General features: G+C 43.7%; 1 protein-coding gene across 1 annotated transcript in view; it reads left to right on the top strand.

Moving 5' to 3' along the window:
• The window catches only part of LOC135524145 (mitochondrial inner membrane protease subunit 2-like), a 142,882-nt gene that overhangs the window by 93,361 nt on the left and 36,786 nt on the right, over positions 1-12,735 (top strand). The window lies entirely within an intron of this gene.

The following is a 12,735-nucleotide window of genomic DNA, read 5'->3' as shown; positions in this document are numbered from 1 at the left end:
CAACCGGCCTCACAACCTGTGTATGGCGTTGTGTGGGCAAGCGGTTTGCTGATGTCAACGTTTTGAACAGTGTGCCCCTGGTGGCAGTGGGGTTATGGTATGGGCAGGCATAAGCTATGGGCAACGAACACAATTGTATTTTATCAATGGAAAATTGAGTGCACAGAAGTACCGTAGCGAGATCCTGACGCCCACATTGTCGTGCCAGTCATCCGCCGCATTGACGTCATGTTCTCTAAGGAAAGTTATGAGTGGCTTGTGAGCATCTCTAACAGTGGCAGATGAAAGACCATCTTAGGTTGTGGGGACGTTGTCGACGACTAAGAACACTATGATGTTTCTTCAGGAAAAGTAACGTTCTTCTATGTCTTCGTCTAAGATCTGATGGAAGGACAGTCTCAGAGGGAGCATTTGTTTGTTTTTACTGTCTTGGTGTGGGTTTCCAAGTCTTAATCAGAGTTCTGTTTATGTCCTAAGATGACATTTCATTTGACCATCATGGTCGTTTGGGTTCAGCATTATGAGAGTACCGCCCCAGCAGCACTAACGAGCCTAATGGTATGTCTATGGGATAGACAACCCCTCCTGAGCCAGTGGTAATTCCTTCTAATCTACCTCTGTCACCTTGGCTCCCAGCTACTGTATAATCACTGCACTAGGAGGAGGAAGGCGCTGTTTAAATGAACCAGCTTACCGGGTCATTAGGAAAAGTTAAATTATTCATTGCGGAATGTGTAATTATAGCAGAGCCTTGGTGGCAGGCAGCTGTATAGCATAACCATACTCGCTTCTTGTAATGCTATATACGCTGCTGGAAGAGGGATAAGGGAATTCTCTCAGTCCCACCTTTTGAGCGCTAGCTAAGCTAACCATGCTCGCCCGCTTGGCGCTCACCACTCGCTCACATTGGCAGGAGCCATGAAGAAGCGCTGGGATCAAAGGATCCAGAAAGAGGTTAGGGAGCTGTGTGCAAATTGCGTTGGTAATTAACTATGTAGCAACTCAGAATTCTCATCACGCATGCCAGGGTTTGTGTTTAGTTGGTTGTTGTTGCTGCTGCAGCTGCCCCCCTTGCGTGAAGAGCCTCACTCAGTGAACAACACGTAGGCTAGATATAGCCTCGAGTGGTGAGGTGACACTTGACTGTCCAGTACTAAAGCCATTCTTGGAGTTGGCACACAGTTTATACAGTTCCAAAGCGTGATTGTGCTATGGTAGCCTCATTACTTACAGATTTAACCACCATAGAATTAAATAGAACACAATTGTATGTATCCTATGGATATAACCACAGGCACATCCTACATACTGTAGAGCTGTTGCTCATAATGAATTGCCTTTTTTTAAATTAAATGTTTTCTTGGCATGTATGTAAGTATGTATGTATGTATGTATGTATGTATGTATTTTATTTTTTACATCTACTGCTAGTCTTATTATTGGAGAAGCTTCAGATGTAGATGTAGTTGCTTTCTGGCTTCCGTCTGTCTCTGCCCACAGTGTGGTATTGATGGTCATCCCATACAGCAGTGATGAATGCTTTAGGGTGCTTCCTTTCCCTATTAAACTTTGAATTGACACATAGAATACCAGTATTCAGATGGACTTTTCCCCCACATTTTTTTTACGTTACAGCCTTATTCTAAAATGTATTGATTAAATGTTTTCCCTCAACATTCTACACACAATACCGCATAATGAGTAAAAAACAGGTTTTATAAATGTTATGCAAATTAATTAATTTATTAAAATAACTAAATAACTGAATAAGTATTCAGACCCTTTGCTATGAGACTCAAAATTGAGCTCAGGTGCATCCTGTTTCCATTGATCATCCTTGAGATGTTTCTTCAACTTGATTGGAGTCCACCTGTGGTAAATTCAACTGATTGGACATGATTTGGAAAGGCACACACACCTGTCTATCTTTGGTCCGACAGTTGACAGTGCATGTCAAAGCAAAAAACAAGCCATGAGGTTGAAGAAATTGTCGTACAGCTCAGAGACAGGATTGTGTCGAGGCACAGATCTGGGGAAGGGTACCCATAAATCTATGCTGCATTGAAGGTCCCCCAGAACACGTTGGCCTCCATCATTCTAAATTGGAAGAAGTTTGGAACCACCAAGACTCTACCTAGAGCTGGCCGCCAGGCCAATCTGAATAATCGGGAGAGAAGGGCCTTGGTCAGGGAGGTGACCAGAACACAATGGTCACTCTGACAGAGGTCCAGAGTTCCTCTGTGGAGATGGGAGACCCTTCCAGAAGGACAACCATCTCTGCAGCACTCCACCAATCAGGCCTTTATGGTAGAGTGGCCAGACAAAAGGCACATGGCAGCCCGCTTGGAGTTTGCCAAAAGGCACCTAAAGGACTTAGATCATGAGAAACAAGATTATCTGGTCTGATGAAACTAAGATTGAACTCTTTGGCCTGAATTCCAAGCGTCATGTCTGGAGGAAACCTGGCACCGTCCCTACCCCGAAGCATGGTGGTGGCAACATCATGCTGTAAGGATGTTTTTTAGCAGCAGGGACTGGGAAACCGGTCAGGATCGAGGGAAAGATGAACGGAGCAAAGTATAGAGAGATCCTGGATGAAAACCAGCTCCAGAGCGCTCAGGACCTCAGACTGGTGCTGAAGGTTCACCTTTCAACAGGACAACGTCCCTAAGCACACAGCCAAGACAACGCAGGAGTGGCTCCGGGACTAGTCTCTGAATGTCCTTGAGTGGCCCAGCCAGAACTCGGACTTGAACCCGATCAAATATCTCTGGAGAGACCTGAAAATAGCTATGTAGCGATGCTCTCCATCCAAGCTGACAGAGCTTGAGAGGATCTGCAGAGAAGAATGGGAGAAACTTCCCAAATACAGGTGTGGCAAGCTTGTAGCGTCATACCTGTAACGATGTGTGCTGCTAGTCGGGAAGAAAGTTCAGGGAGTGAGTGTTTTTTAATAAATAAATGAAGCATAATACAAAACAAGAAACACGGACAATGCACAGACGGGAAACTGAAACAGAAACAATGATAATCAAGGAGGTGGTGACAGGTGTGCACCATAACGAGCAGCCTGGTGACCTAGAGGTCGAGAGGGAGCACATGTAACAATACCCAAGAAGACTGGAGGCTGTAATCACTGCCAAAGGTGCTTTAACAAAGTACTGAGTAAAGGGTCTGAATACTTATGTAAATGTGATATTTCAGGTTTTTATTTTTAATAAATGAATGGGGGGGGGAAACCAATGTATCCATTTTAGAAAAAGGTTATTTTTTTAATTGCCTTTTAGTGTCGGAGCTGTTTGAAAAGACTGCCAGAAACGTCCGCCTGTTTTGGTGGGATGGAGTTTTGTTCTGCCTGATGACCTCCCCAGGCAGTAAATGAGTTAACCCTATCCGTCCCGATACCCAGCTTTTCATTTAGCTGACTGTCATTTATCTGCATGTCCAGCCCTTATATTTAGCCTCACAATGAAGTGTTTTACCTTTTTATTAATTTTCAGGACTATATGAGAACAAAATCATTTGATATAACATTTGCGAGTTTTTTTGACAATGCAAAAACCTGATAAATGAATTTATAATAATGCTGTATGCACATAAATGGTTTGCTCAGTGGGAAATTAATATCCAACTCGTTAGTGACAGCTGTTTGGCATTTGTGACAGCCGCTATGTGAGCTTATTACAGTAATATAGACACAATGTCCTGGGATTTCCTATGTAGAATAACCCTTTACCTTGTGTAGATTGTGAGTGACATAGAGCAAAACATGTGCATGTGCTTTTAACAGTTTGGAGCTCAAACCAATCTGACTCCACATTGATTTTTGTAAAAATACCCCCCTTCAGGATCTGCCCTTGTCTCACAAAACCCCCTCTAGCTCAGCCCCCATACTAATGGTTGGTATCAACGATGTCTGTTTCTCAAACACACAATGTTTTAAAGGGGTTACACGTCCAAATGCGCCTGCGTCGTGGTGGAACTGTAGGCATCAGTAGACGAATACGCTAAGCGCTCGTTTTCCCCTCCCCACTCAGACCACTCCTTGACTGTCCCAGCAAAATTCTTGCTTGAGAAGTTGCTTTTTTGATAAGAAGCTATTCTTGTTTCTTTTGACCACTTTAATTGAAAACAATCACAGTAAGGTACTTAATACCTACCCAGAAATTATTGGAAAATGAGATTTAAAAAAACAAAAAAAACTGCTGCATTGGACCTTTAATAAATAAAAAGGACTTTGGCAGTTCTAGTGTAGCTCTGCAAGGCTTTTCCTATTTCCTGTGGTGATCCGCAAGGATAGTCTTCCTCCTCGGAAACACTCACTGGTCTGTTAGTTGTCATCAGTCATCATTCGCCACTATGAGGGAGTGCAATTTCTCACTTTGTTTGACCTTTTTTATGTCTGTTTAATCCAATATGATTTTGGGTGTAAGGGAGAGCAGTCCTCAATGCCTATTCAAACACTCAAAAACAAATCAAAAGTTTAAAAGTTGTTCATAATCATAGCCAGTTTATCAGCAAAGATTAAGTTTCCCTGTCTCGGATTTAAAGTAATGAAATACACACACACAAGAATGCCAAACCCCTATTACAAGATTGCACAAAATCACCAGTGTTGTTTTAACTTAGTGGGCCACTGAGTGGGGAAATAATTACTTCAAGCCCAAGGTGCAGTTTGAGGAAAGCTTGAGAAAATGTCAGCATTTCTATTTTAACACTGTTGGCAACGAACTGGAGGTCTGGCCCCAATACAACAGCCGGATAATGGGGCAATATTTCAAAATGATTAGGCTATTTTCTGGCCTGACAAATCGCAGAGGATTTGGGCATTTTAGAAGTGGAAACATTATAATAAGAGATATTTGTTTACTTCAACTAGAGGTCATTATGATGTTTTCCAGAAATGAACATAAACAACCGAAGAATGTACTAAAACCCAGTATTCCATGACTAAAATGTACATTTGAATTACATTAAGTTCTGAGACTTGGCTTTGGTCTATGTGATTGATTACATTTTGATCATGTCATCACAGTGGATCTTGATTGCTATTGCTAGTACTGCATTGTTATGGAAAGTTAGCAAGTTAGCATTTCACTGCACCGTTTCAACCTGTACCCAGTGCACCTGTCCAATAAACATTGATTTTGATTTGACAGATACATTACCCGGTCTGCTGGATAGTTTTTCTTTGACATGTTATTGTCCTCTCTGGGCATGCCTCCCCTTTCACCGCTGAACCCAATCACCGCCCTCTCTGCCCTCTCCTCACTCCCAGGCTTTCATTCTTCTATACCACAATTCTCTTATCTAATTTTCTCACATATTGTCTAGGTCAGGGATCATCAACTAGATTCAGCCGCGGGACGTTTTTGTTTCTTGAGCAGATGTTCGGGGGACCGGAATATAATTTGTAGCCTGCAAGTTGACCGCAAAAAGTCCAAACGGATATATATATATTTGACTAAAACATAGTAATTTCAAACCTTGCTTACATTTCTATATTATGCGTGGGAATACTTGGGAACAGAATACTTGGCATTGTTTACCTGGTGTTTTTTGTAGTCTTATATCCGCGGGCCGCCAGTTGTCAAACCCTGGCCTAGGTACTGTACACTCACAAAATAATGATAAATCCACAGCTTTTGAATTGAGAGTATCTACACCTGCTATTGTACCCAATGTATTGAACTAATATCCTACTTCCTCTGAGGAGTTTGTATTTCTTTAGTTATTGGGTGACTATTCAAGGGATATACATTTGCCATTTGAGGTTTTATACACCTGTATCGTTCATTTTCATATAAATCACTGTATTGATGTCAATGACAGATTTGCAGTTTATGTAACAGCTCAAGGTCAGGTTGCACGTGAATATTTCCGATTAAAGGATTCTGCCCTACATTATTACACGTACACTATACAGTTGAAGTCGGAAGTTTACATACACCTTAGTTAAATACATTTAAACTCAGCATTTCACAATTCCTGACATTTAATCCTAGTAAAAAAAAAACCTGTTTTTGGTCAGTTAGGATCACCACTTTATTTTAAGAATGTGAAATGTCAGAAGAATAGTAGAGAGAATGATTTATTTAAGCTTTTATTTCTAACATCACATTCCCAGTGGGTCAGAAGTTTACATACACTCAATTAGTATTTGGTAGCATTGCCTTTCAATTGTTTAACTTGGGTCAAACGTTTCGGGTAGCCTTCCACAAGCTTCCCACAATAAGTTGGGTGAAGTTTGGCCCATTCCTCCAGACAGAGATGGTGTAACTGAGTCAGGTTTGTAGGCCTCCTTGCTCGCACACACCTTTTCAGTTCTGCCCACAAATTTTCTATAGGATTGAGGTCAGGGCTTTGTGATGGCCACTCCAATACCTTGACTTTGTTGTCCTTAAGTCATTTTGCCACATCTTTGGAAGTATCCTTGGGCTCATTGTCCATTTGGAAGACCCATTTGCGACCAAGCTTTAACTTCCTGACTGATGTCTTGAGATGTTGCGTCACTATATCCACATAATTTTCTTGCCTCGTGGCCAAACAGTTCTATTTTTGTTTCATCAGACCAGATGAAATTTCTCCAAAATGTACGATCTTTGTCCCATGTACAGTTGCAAACTGTAGTCTGGCTTTTTTATGTCAGTTTTGGAGGCCTGATCCGTGGAGCCGGCACAGTTTGCACCGGACTGGTGACACGATCTTCATGTTGAGTGCGAGGAGTAGGCACAGGACGTACCGGACTGGGGACTCTCACTTCAGGGCGAGTGCGAGGAGGAGGCACAGGACGTACCGGACTGGGAATACGCACTTCAGGGCAAGTGCGAGAAGGAGACACAGGACGTACCGGACTGGGAGGCGCACTGGAGGCCAGAAGCGCAGAGCCGGCCCAGGTTGCACCAGACTGCTAACCGGATCCTCTGGTCGGATGTTGAGCAGAACACACTTGCACAACATCTCTCTCATCTCTCTCTCTCCCAACTTCCCCATTGCCTCCCTGGTGGTCTCTGGCTCTTCAGGGCGAGTGCAGGGAGCAGCCACATAACGTACCGGGCTGGGGAGGCACACTGGAGACCTGGTGCGTGGAGCCGGCACAGATGGCACCGGACTGATGACCCGATCTTCAGCCCCCCTGTGCTGCAGCCTACTCTTCGCCAACATCATTCTCAGATATCCCTCTTCACACTGTTCCATCAACTCCCAGGTGGGCTCTGGCTCTCTCCTTGGGTCGACTGACCACTTCTCTATCGCCTGCTCCATGTGCTCTGGCTCTTCCCGCGGCTCAGCCGGCCACCCCTTGTAACCCCCCCCCCAAAAAAATCTTGGTTGTCCTTGGTCTTTCTGTGGCCGCGAACCCTGGCGTTGTCGCTGTCTTCCATTATTACCTTCCGTCTGCCGCCAAGGAAGGGTTTCACAGCCACCCATCACTTCTTCCCATGTCCAAAACTCCTTAACCTCGTGGATACGCTGCTTGGTCCTCTTTTGGTGGGATATTCTGTCACGGTTGTCGTAAGAGCTGGACCAAGGCGCAGCGTACGTAGAGTTCCACATCTCTAATATCAAGTGAAACTTAAGCACGTGGTGCACATGCACAAACACAAAATAATATCCCACCAACACAGGTGGGAGAAATATCTACTTAAATATGATCCCCAATTAGAGACGACGATTACCAGCTGCCTCTAATTGGGAATCATACAAAACACCAATAGAAAATATAAACTAGAACACAACATAGAAATATTAAACTAGAATACCCCCTAATTATGCCCTGACCTAGTACACCGTAGAGAAACAAGGGCTCTCTATGGTCAGGGAGTGACAGAAGCTTTCATTTTCTGGAATTTTCCAAGCTGTTTAAAGGCACAGTCAACTTAGTGCATGTAAACTTTTGACCCACTGGAATTTTTAAATAATCTGTAAACAATTGTTGAAAAAATGACTTGTCATGCACAAAGTAGATGTCCTAACCGACTTGCCAAAACTATAGTTTGTTAACAAGAAATTTGTGGAGTGGTTGCGAAACGAGTTTTAATGACTCCAACCTAAGTGTATGTAAACTTCCGACTATACAAAAGTATTAAAACCCCTTCAAATGAGTGGATTTGGCTATTTCAGCGACACCCATTGCTGACAGGTGTATAAAATTGAGCACACAGCCATGCAATCTCCATAGACAAACATTGGCAGTAGAATGGCCTTCTTGAAGAGCTCAGTGACTCAACGTGGCATCGTCATAGGATGACACCTTTCCAACAAGAGTTTGTCAAATTTCTGCCCTGCTAGAGCTGCCCTTGTCAACTGTAAGTGATGTTATTGTGAAATGGAAACGTCTAGGAGCAACAACGGCTCAGCTGCGAAGTGGTAGGCCACACAAGCTCACAGAATGGGACCGCCGAGTGCTGAAACGTGTAGCATGTAAAAATCGTCGGGCCTCGTTTGTAACACTCACTACGAGATCCAAACTGCCTCTGGAAGCAATGTCAGCACAATAACTGATCGTCGGGAGCTTCATGAAGTGAGTTTCCATGGCTGAGCAGCCGCACACAAGCCTAAAATCACAACATGCAATGCCAAGCGTAGGCTGGAGTGCTGTATAGCTCGCCGCCATTGGAGGAATCAGGCTTCGCCATCTGGCAATCCGACTTACAAATCTGGGTTTGACGGATGCCAGGAGAACGCTACCTGCCCGAATGAATTGTGCCAACTGTGAAGTTTGGTGGAGGAGGAATAATGGTTTGGGGCTGTAATTCACCTTTCCGGCTAGGCCACTTAGTTCCGTTGAATGGAAATCATAATACAATGACATTCTAGAGACGATTCTGTGCTTACAACTTTGTGGCAACAGTTTGGGGAAGGCTCTTTTCTGTTTCAGCATGACAATGCCCCCATGTACAAAGTGAGGTCCATACAGAAATTGTTTGTCGAGATCAGTGTGGAAGAACTTGACAGGCCTGAACAGAGCAAGTCCCTGCTGCAATCTTCCAACATCTAGTAGAAAGCCTTCCCAGAAGAGTTGGAGGCTGTTATAGCAGCTAATGGGGGACCAACTCCATATTAATACCCATGATTTTGGAATGTGATGTTCGACGAGCCGGTGTCCACATACTTTTGGTCATGTAGTGTATCTCCATGAAAAGCATAAAGCTATAAATTCCCTTTGCATAGAATTTGTTGACTTCAATTTTAATATCCTAATTGCAGATATGCAAACACTGTCTTGTCCTGCTTCGGAGATTATATTAACAATGACAATGGATTACTTTATATGTGGAGGTAGAAAAATGACTTACTAATTTTCCCTGATCTGCCCATGAATATCATAATTAAATTGCAGTGTATCATATGCTGCCTATTTGTCATACACAATGTTATACACATATTTCCCTGAGAGAATGATCAGTGGGTTAATCATATCTACATAAGAGGAATGCCCACCAGTGTGTGTGTGGTTACTGTTGAGGGATTCGGTGATTTAACACTCATAACACACCCCCGTCGGAACAAGATTAACTTAATTTACAGAGAAGTATGGCACTTATATCCCCCCCCTCCCCCCTGTTGATTGATACTGGTGTGCCGCAGACATTAATATCAAAAGCTGTTGAACATGTTATTATGACACTGTAGTGTAGGAGTTTATTGTTGGAAACAGTTTATCAGTTTAACAGTTAAAATTAGGGCTGCAAATGATGGGAACGTTCAATAAATTCCCTGGGTCTTACAGAAATCCTGTTAGAAAAACAAACAAAAAAACAGACGAACGGAGGAATGAAGAATATGTGATGAAACCTCCGTGGAGATCCTGTCAGTTCTTCTCCTTTCAACTAAGCTACCCTAATGAACCAGGGAATATTAATACAGACCCAAGATCTCCAAACAAGCATTCTTATCTTATCTCGTGGAGCAATTATCTCTCTTTGCCAGTAAATTAAAATTAAGGGAAAAAATACACACATCTCTAATACCTACAGCAGTCTAGTTGTACCACTTTCTAGATATCAAACTTGTTCCTCGTCTGTCCCTTCTGATTAATGGCCCTTGTCAGTGTTGTGTATTTTCCACCAAGATAGAACTGCCAAAGAGGGAGGGGTCACAATCTACTGCAGAGATAGTCTGCAGAGTTCTGTCATGCTATCCAGGTCTGTGCCCAAACAGTTAGAGCTTCTACTTCTAAAAATCCACCTTTCCAGAAATATCTCTCACTGTTGCCGCTTGCTATAGACCCCCCCCCTCAGCCCCCAGTTGTGCCTTGGACTCCATATGCAAGTTGATTACCCCCCATTTATCTTCAGAGTCTGTACTGTTAGACGACCTAAACTGGGATATGCTTAACACCCCTTGCCGTTCTACAATCTAAGCTAAATGCCCTCAATCTCACAAATGATCAAGGAACCTGCCAGGTACAACTCCAAATCCGTAAACACGGCACCCTCATAGATATCATCCTGACCTACCTGCCCTCAAAATACACCTCTGCTGTCTTCAACCAGGATCTCAGCGATCACTGCCTCATTGCCTGTGTCTGTAATGGGTCCACTGTCTAACACTCCCTAAAACACTTCAGCGAGCAGGCCTTTCTAATCGACCTGGTCTGGGTATCCTGGAAAGATATTGACCTCATCCCGTCAGTGGAGGATACCTGGTTATTCTTTTAAAAGTGCTTCTTTCCTCACCATCTTAAATAAGCATGCCCCATTCAAAAAATGTGGAACTAAGAACACATATAGCCCTTGGTTAACTCCAGACTTGACTGCCCTTGACCAGCACAAAATCATCCTGTGGCATACTGCATTAGCATCGAATAGCCCCTGAGAAATACAACTTTTCAGGGACGTTAGGAACCAATATACACAGTCAGTTAGGAAAGCAAAGGTTAGCTTTTTCAAACAGAAATTTGCATCCTGTAGTACCAATTCCAAATAGTTTTGGGACACTGTAAAGTCCATGGAGAATAAGAGCACCCCCTCCCAGCTTGGCTAGGAAAGAGTGACACCGCTAATAAATCCACGATAATCAAGAATTTCAATAGCGTTTTTCTATGGCTGGTCATGCTTTTCACCTTGCTAAAGCTACCCCACACAGCAACTTGCCCAAGCCTCCCCACCCCCCGCTTCTCCTTCACCCAAATCCAGATAGCTGATGTCCTGACAGAGTTACAAAATCTGGACCCCTACAAACCAGCAGGGCTAGACAATCTGGACCCTCTCTTTCTAAAATTTTGCGCCGCAATTGTTGCAAACCCTATTACTAGCCTGTTCAACCTCTCGTATCATCTGAGATCCCTAAAGATTGGAAAGCTGCTGCGGTCATCCCCCTCTTCAAAGGGGGAGACACTCTGAACCCAAACTGTTACAGACCTATATCCATCCTGCCCTGCCTTTCTAACGCCTTCAAAGGCCAAGTTAACGAACAGATCACCGGCCATTTCGAATCCCACCGTACCTTCTCTGCTACGAAATCTGGTTTCTGAGCTGGTCATGGGTGCACCTCAGCCACGCTCAAGGTCCTAAATGATATAACTGCCATCAATAAAAGACAGTACTGTGCAGCCGTCTTCATTTACCTGGCCAAGGCTTTCGACTCTGCCAATCACCGCATTCTTACCGGCAGACTCGACAACCTTGCTTTCTCAAATGACTGCCTCATCTGGTTCACCAACTACTTCTCAGATAGAGTTCAGTGTGTCAAATCTGAGAACCTGTTGTCTGGACCTCTGGCAGTCTCTATGGGGGTGCCACAGGGTTCAATTCTCGGGCCTGTATATATCAATGATGTCGCTCTTGCTGCTGGTGATTCTGTGATCCACCTCTACGCAGACGACACCATTCTGTATACATTTGGCCCTTCGTTGGACACTGTGTTTTCCAAACAAGCTTCAACGCCATACAACACTCCTTCCGTGGCCTCCAACTGCTCTTAAATGTTAGTAAAAATTAAATGCACGCTCTTCAACCGATCACTGCCCGCACCCGCCAGCCTGACTAGCATCACTACTATGGACGGTTCTGAGTTAGAATATGTGGACAACTACAAATACGTAGGTGTCTGGTTAGACTGTAAACTCTACTTCCAGACTCACATTAAGCATCTTCAATCCAAAATTAAATCTAGAATCGGCTTCCTATTCCGCAACAAAGCTTCCTTCATTCATGCTGCTAAACATACCCTCGTAAAGCTGACAATCCTACCGATCCTTGACTTCGGTGATGTCATTTACAAAATTGCCTCCAACACTCTACTCAGCAAATTAGATGTAGTCTATCACCGTGCCATCCGTTTTGTCACCAAAGTCCCATATACTACCCTCCACTGCGACCTGTATGCTCTCGTTGGCTGGCCCTCTCTTTATATTTGTCGCCAAACCCACTGGCTCCAGGTCATCTATAAGTCTCTGCTAGGTAAAGCCCTGCATTATCTCAGCTCACTGGTCACCAAGGCAACACCCACCCGTAGCACGTGCTCCAACAGGTATGTTTCACTGGTCATCCCCAAAGCCAACTTTGGCCGCCTTTCCTACCAGGTCTCTGCTGCCAACAACTGGAACGAATTGCAAAAATCACTGAAGCTTTAGACTTATATCTCCCTCACTAACTTTAAGCATCAGCTGTCAGAGCAGCTTACCAATCACTTTACCTGTACACAGACCATCTGTAAATAGCCCACCCAAATACCTCATCCACATATTGTTATATATTTTTGCTCATTGCACCACAGTATCTCTACTTGCAC

Source organism: Oncorhynchus masou, chromosome 31, assembly GCF_036934945.1.
Source record: "Oncorhynchus masou masou isolate Uvic2021 chromosome 31, UVic_Omas_1.1, whole genome shotgun sequence".
Classification (NCBI taxonomy): Eukaryota; Metazoa; Chordata; class Actinopteri; order Salmoniformes; family Salmonidae; genus Oncorhynchus; species Oncorhynchus masou.
Note: the sequence above shows the minus strand (reverse complement) of the source record. Positions and strands in the feature narration are given on the sequence as shown.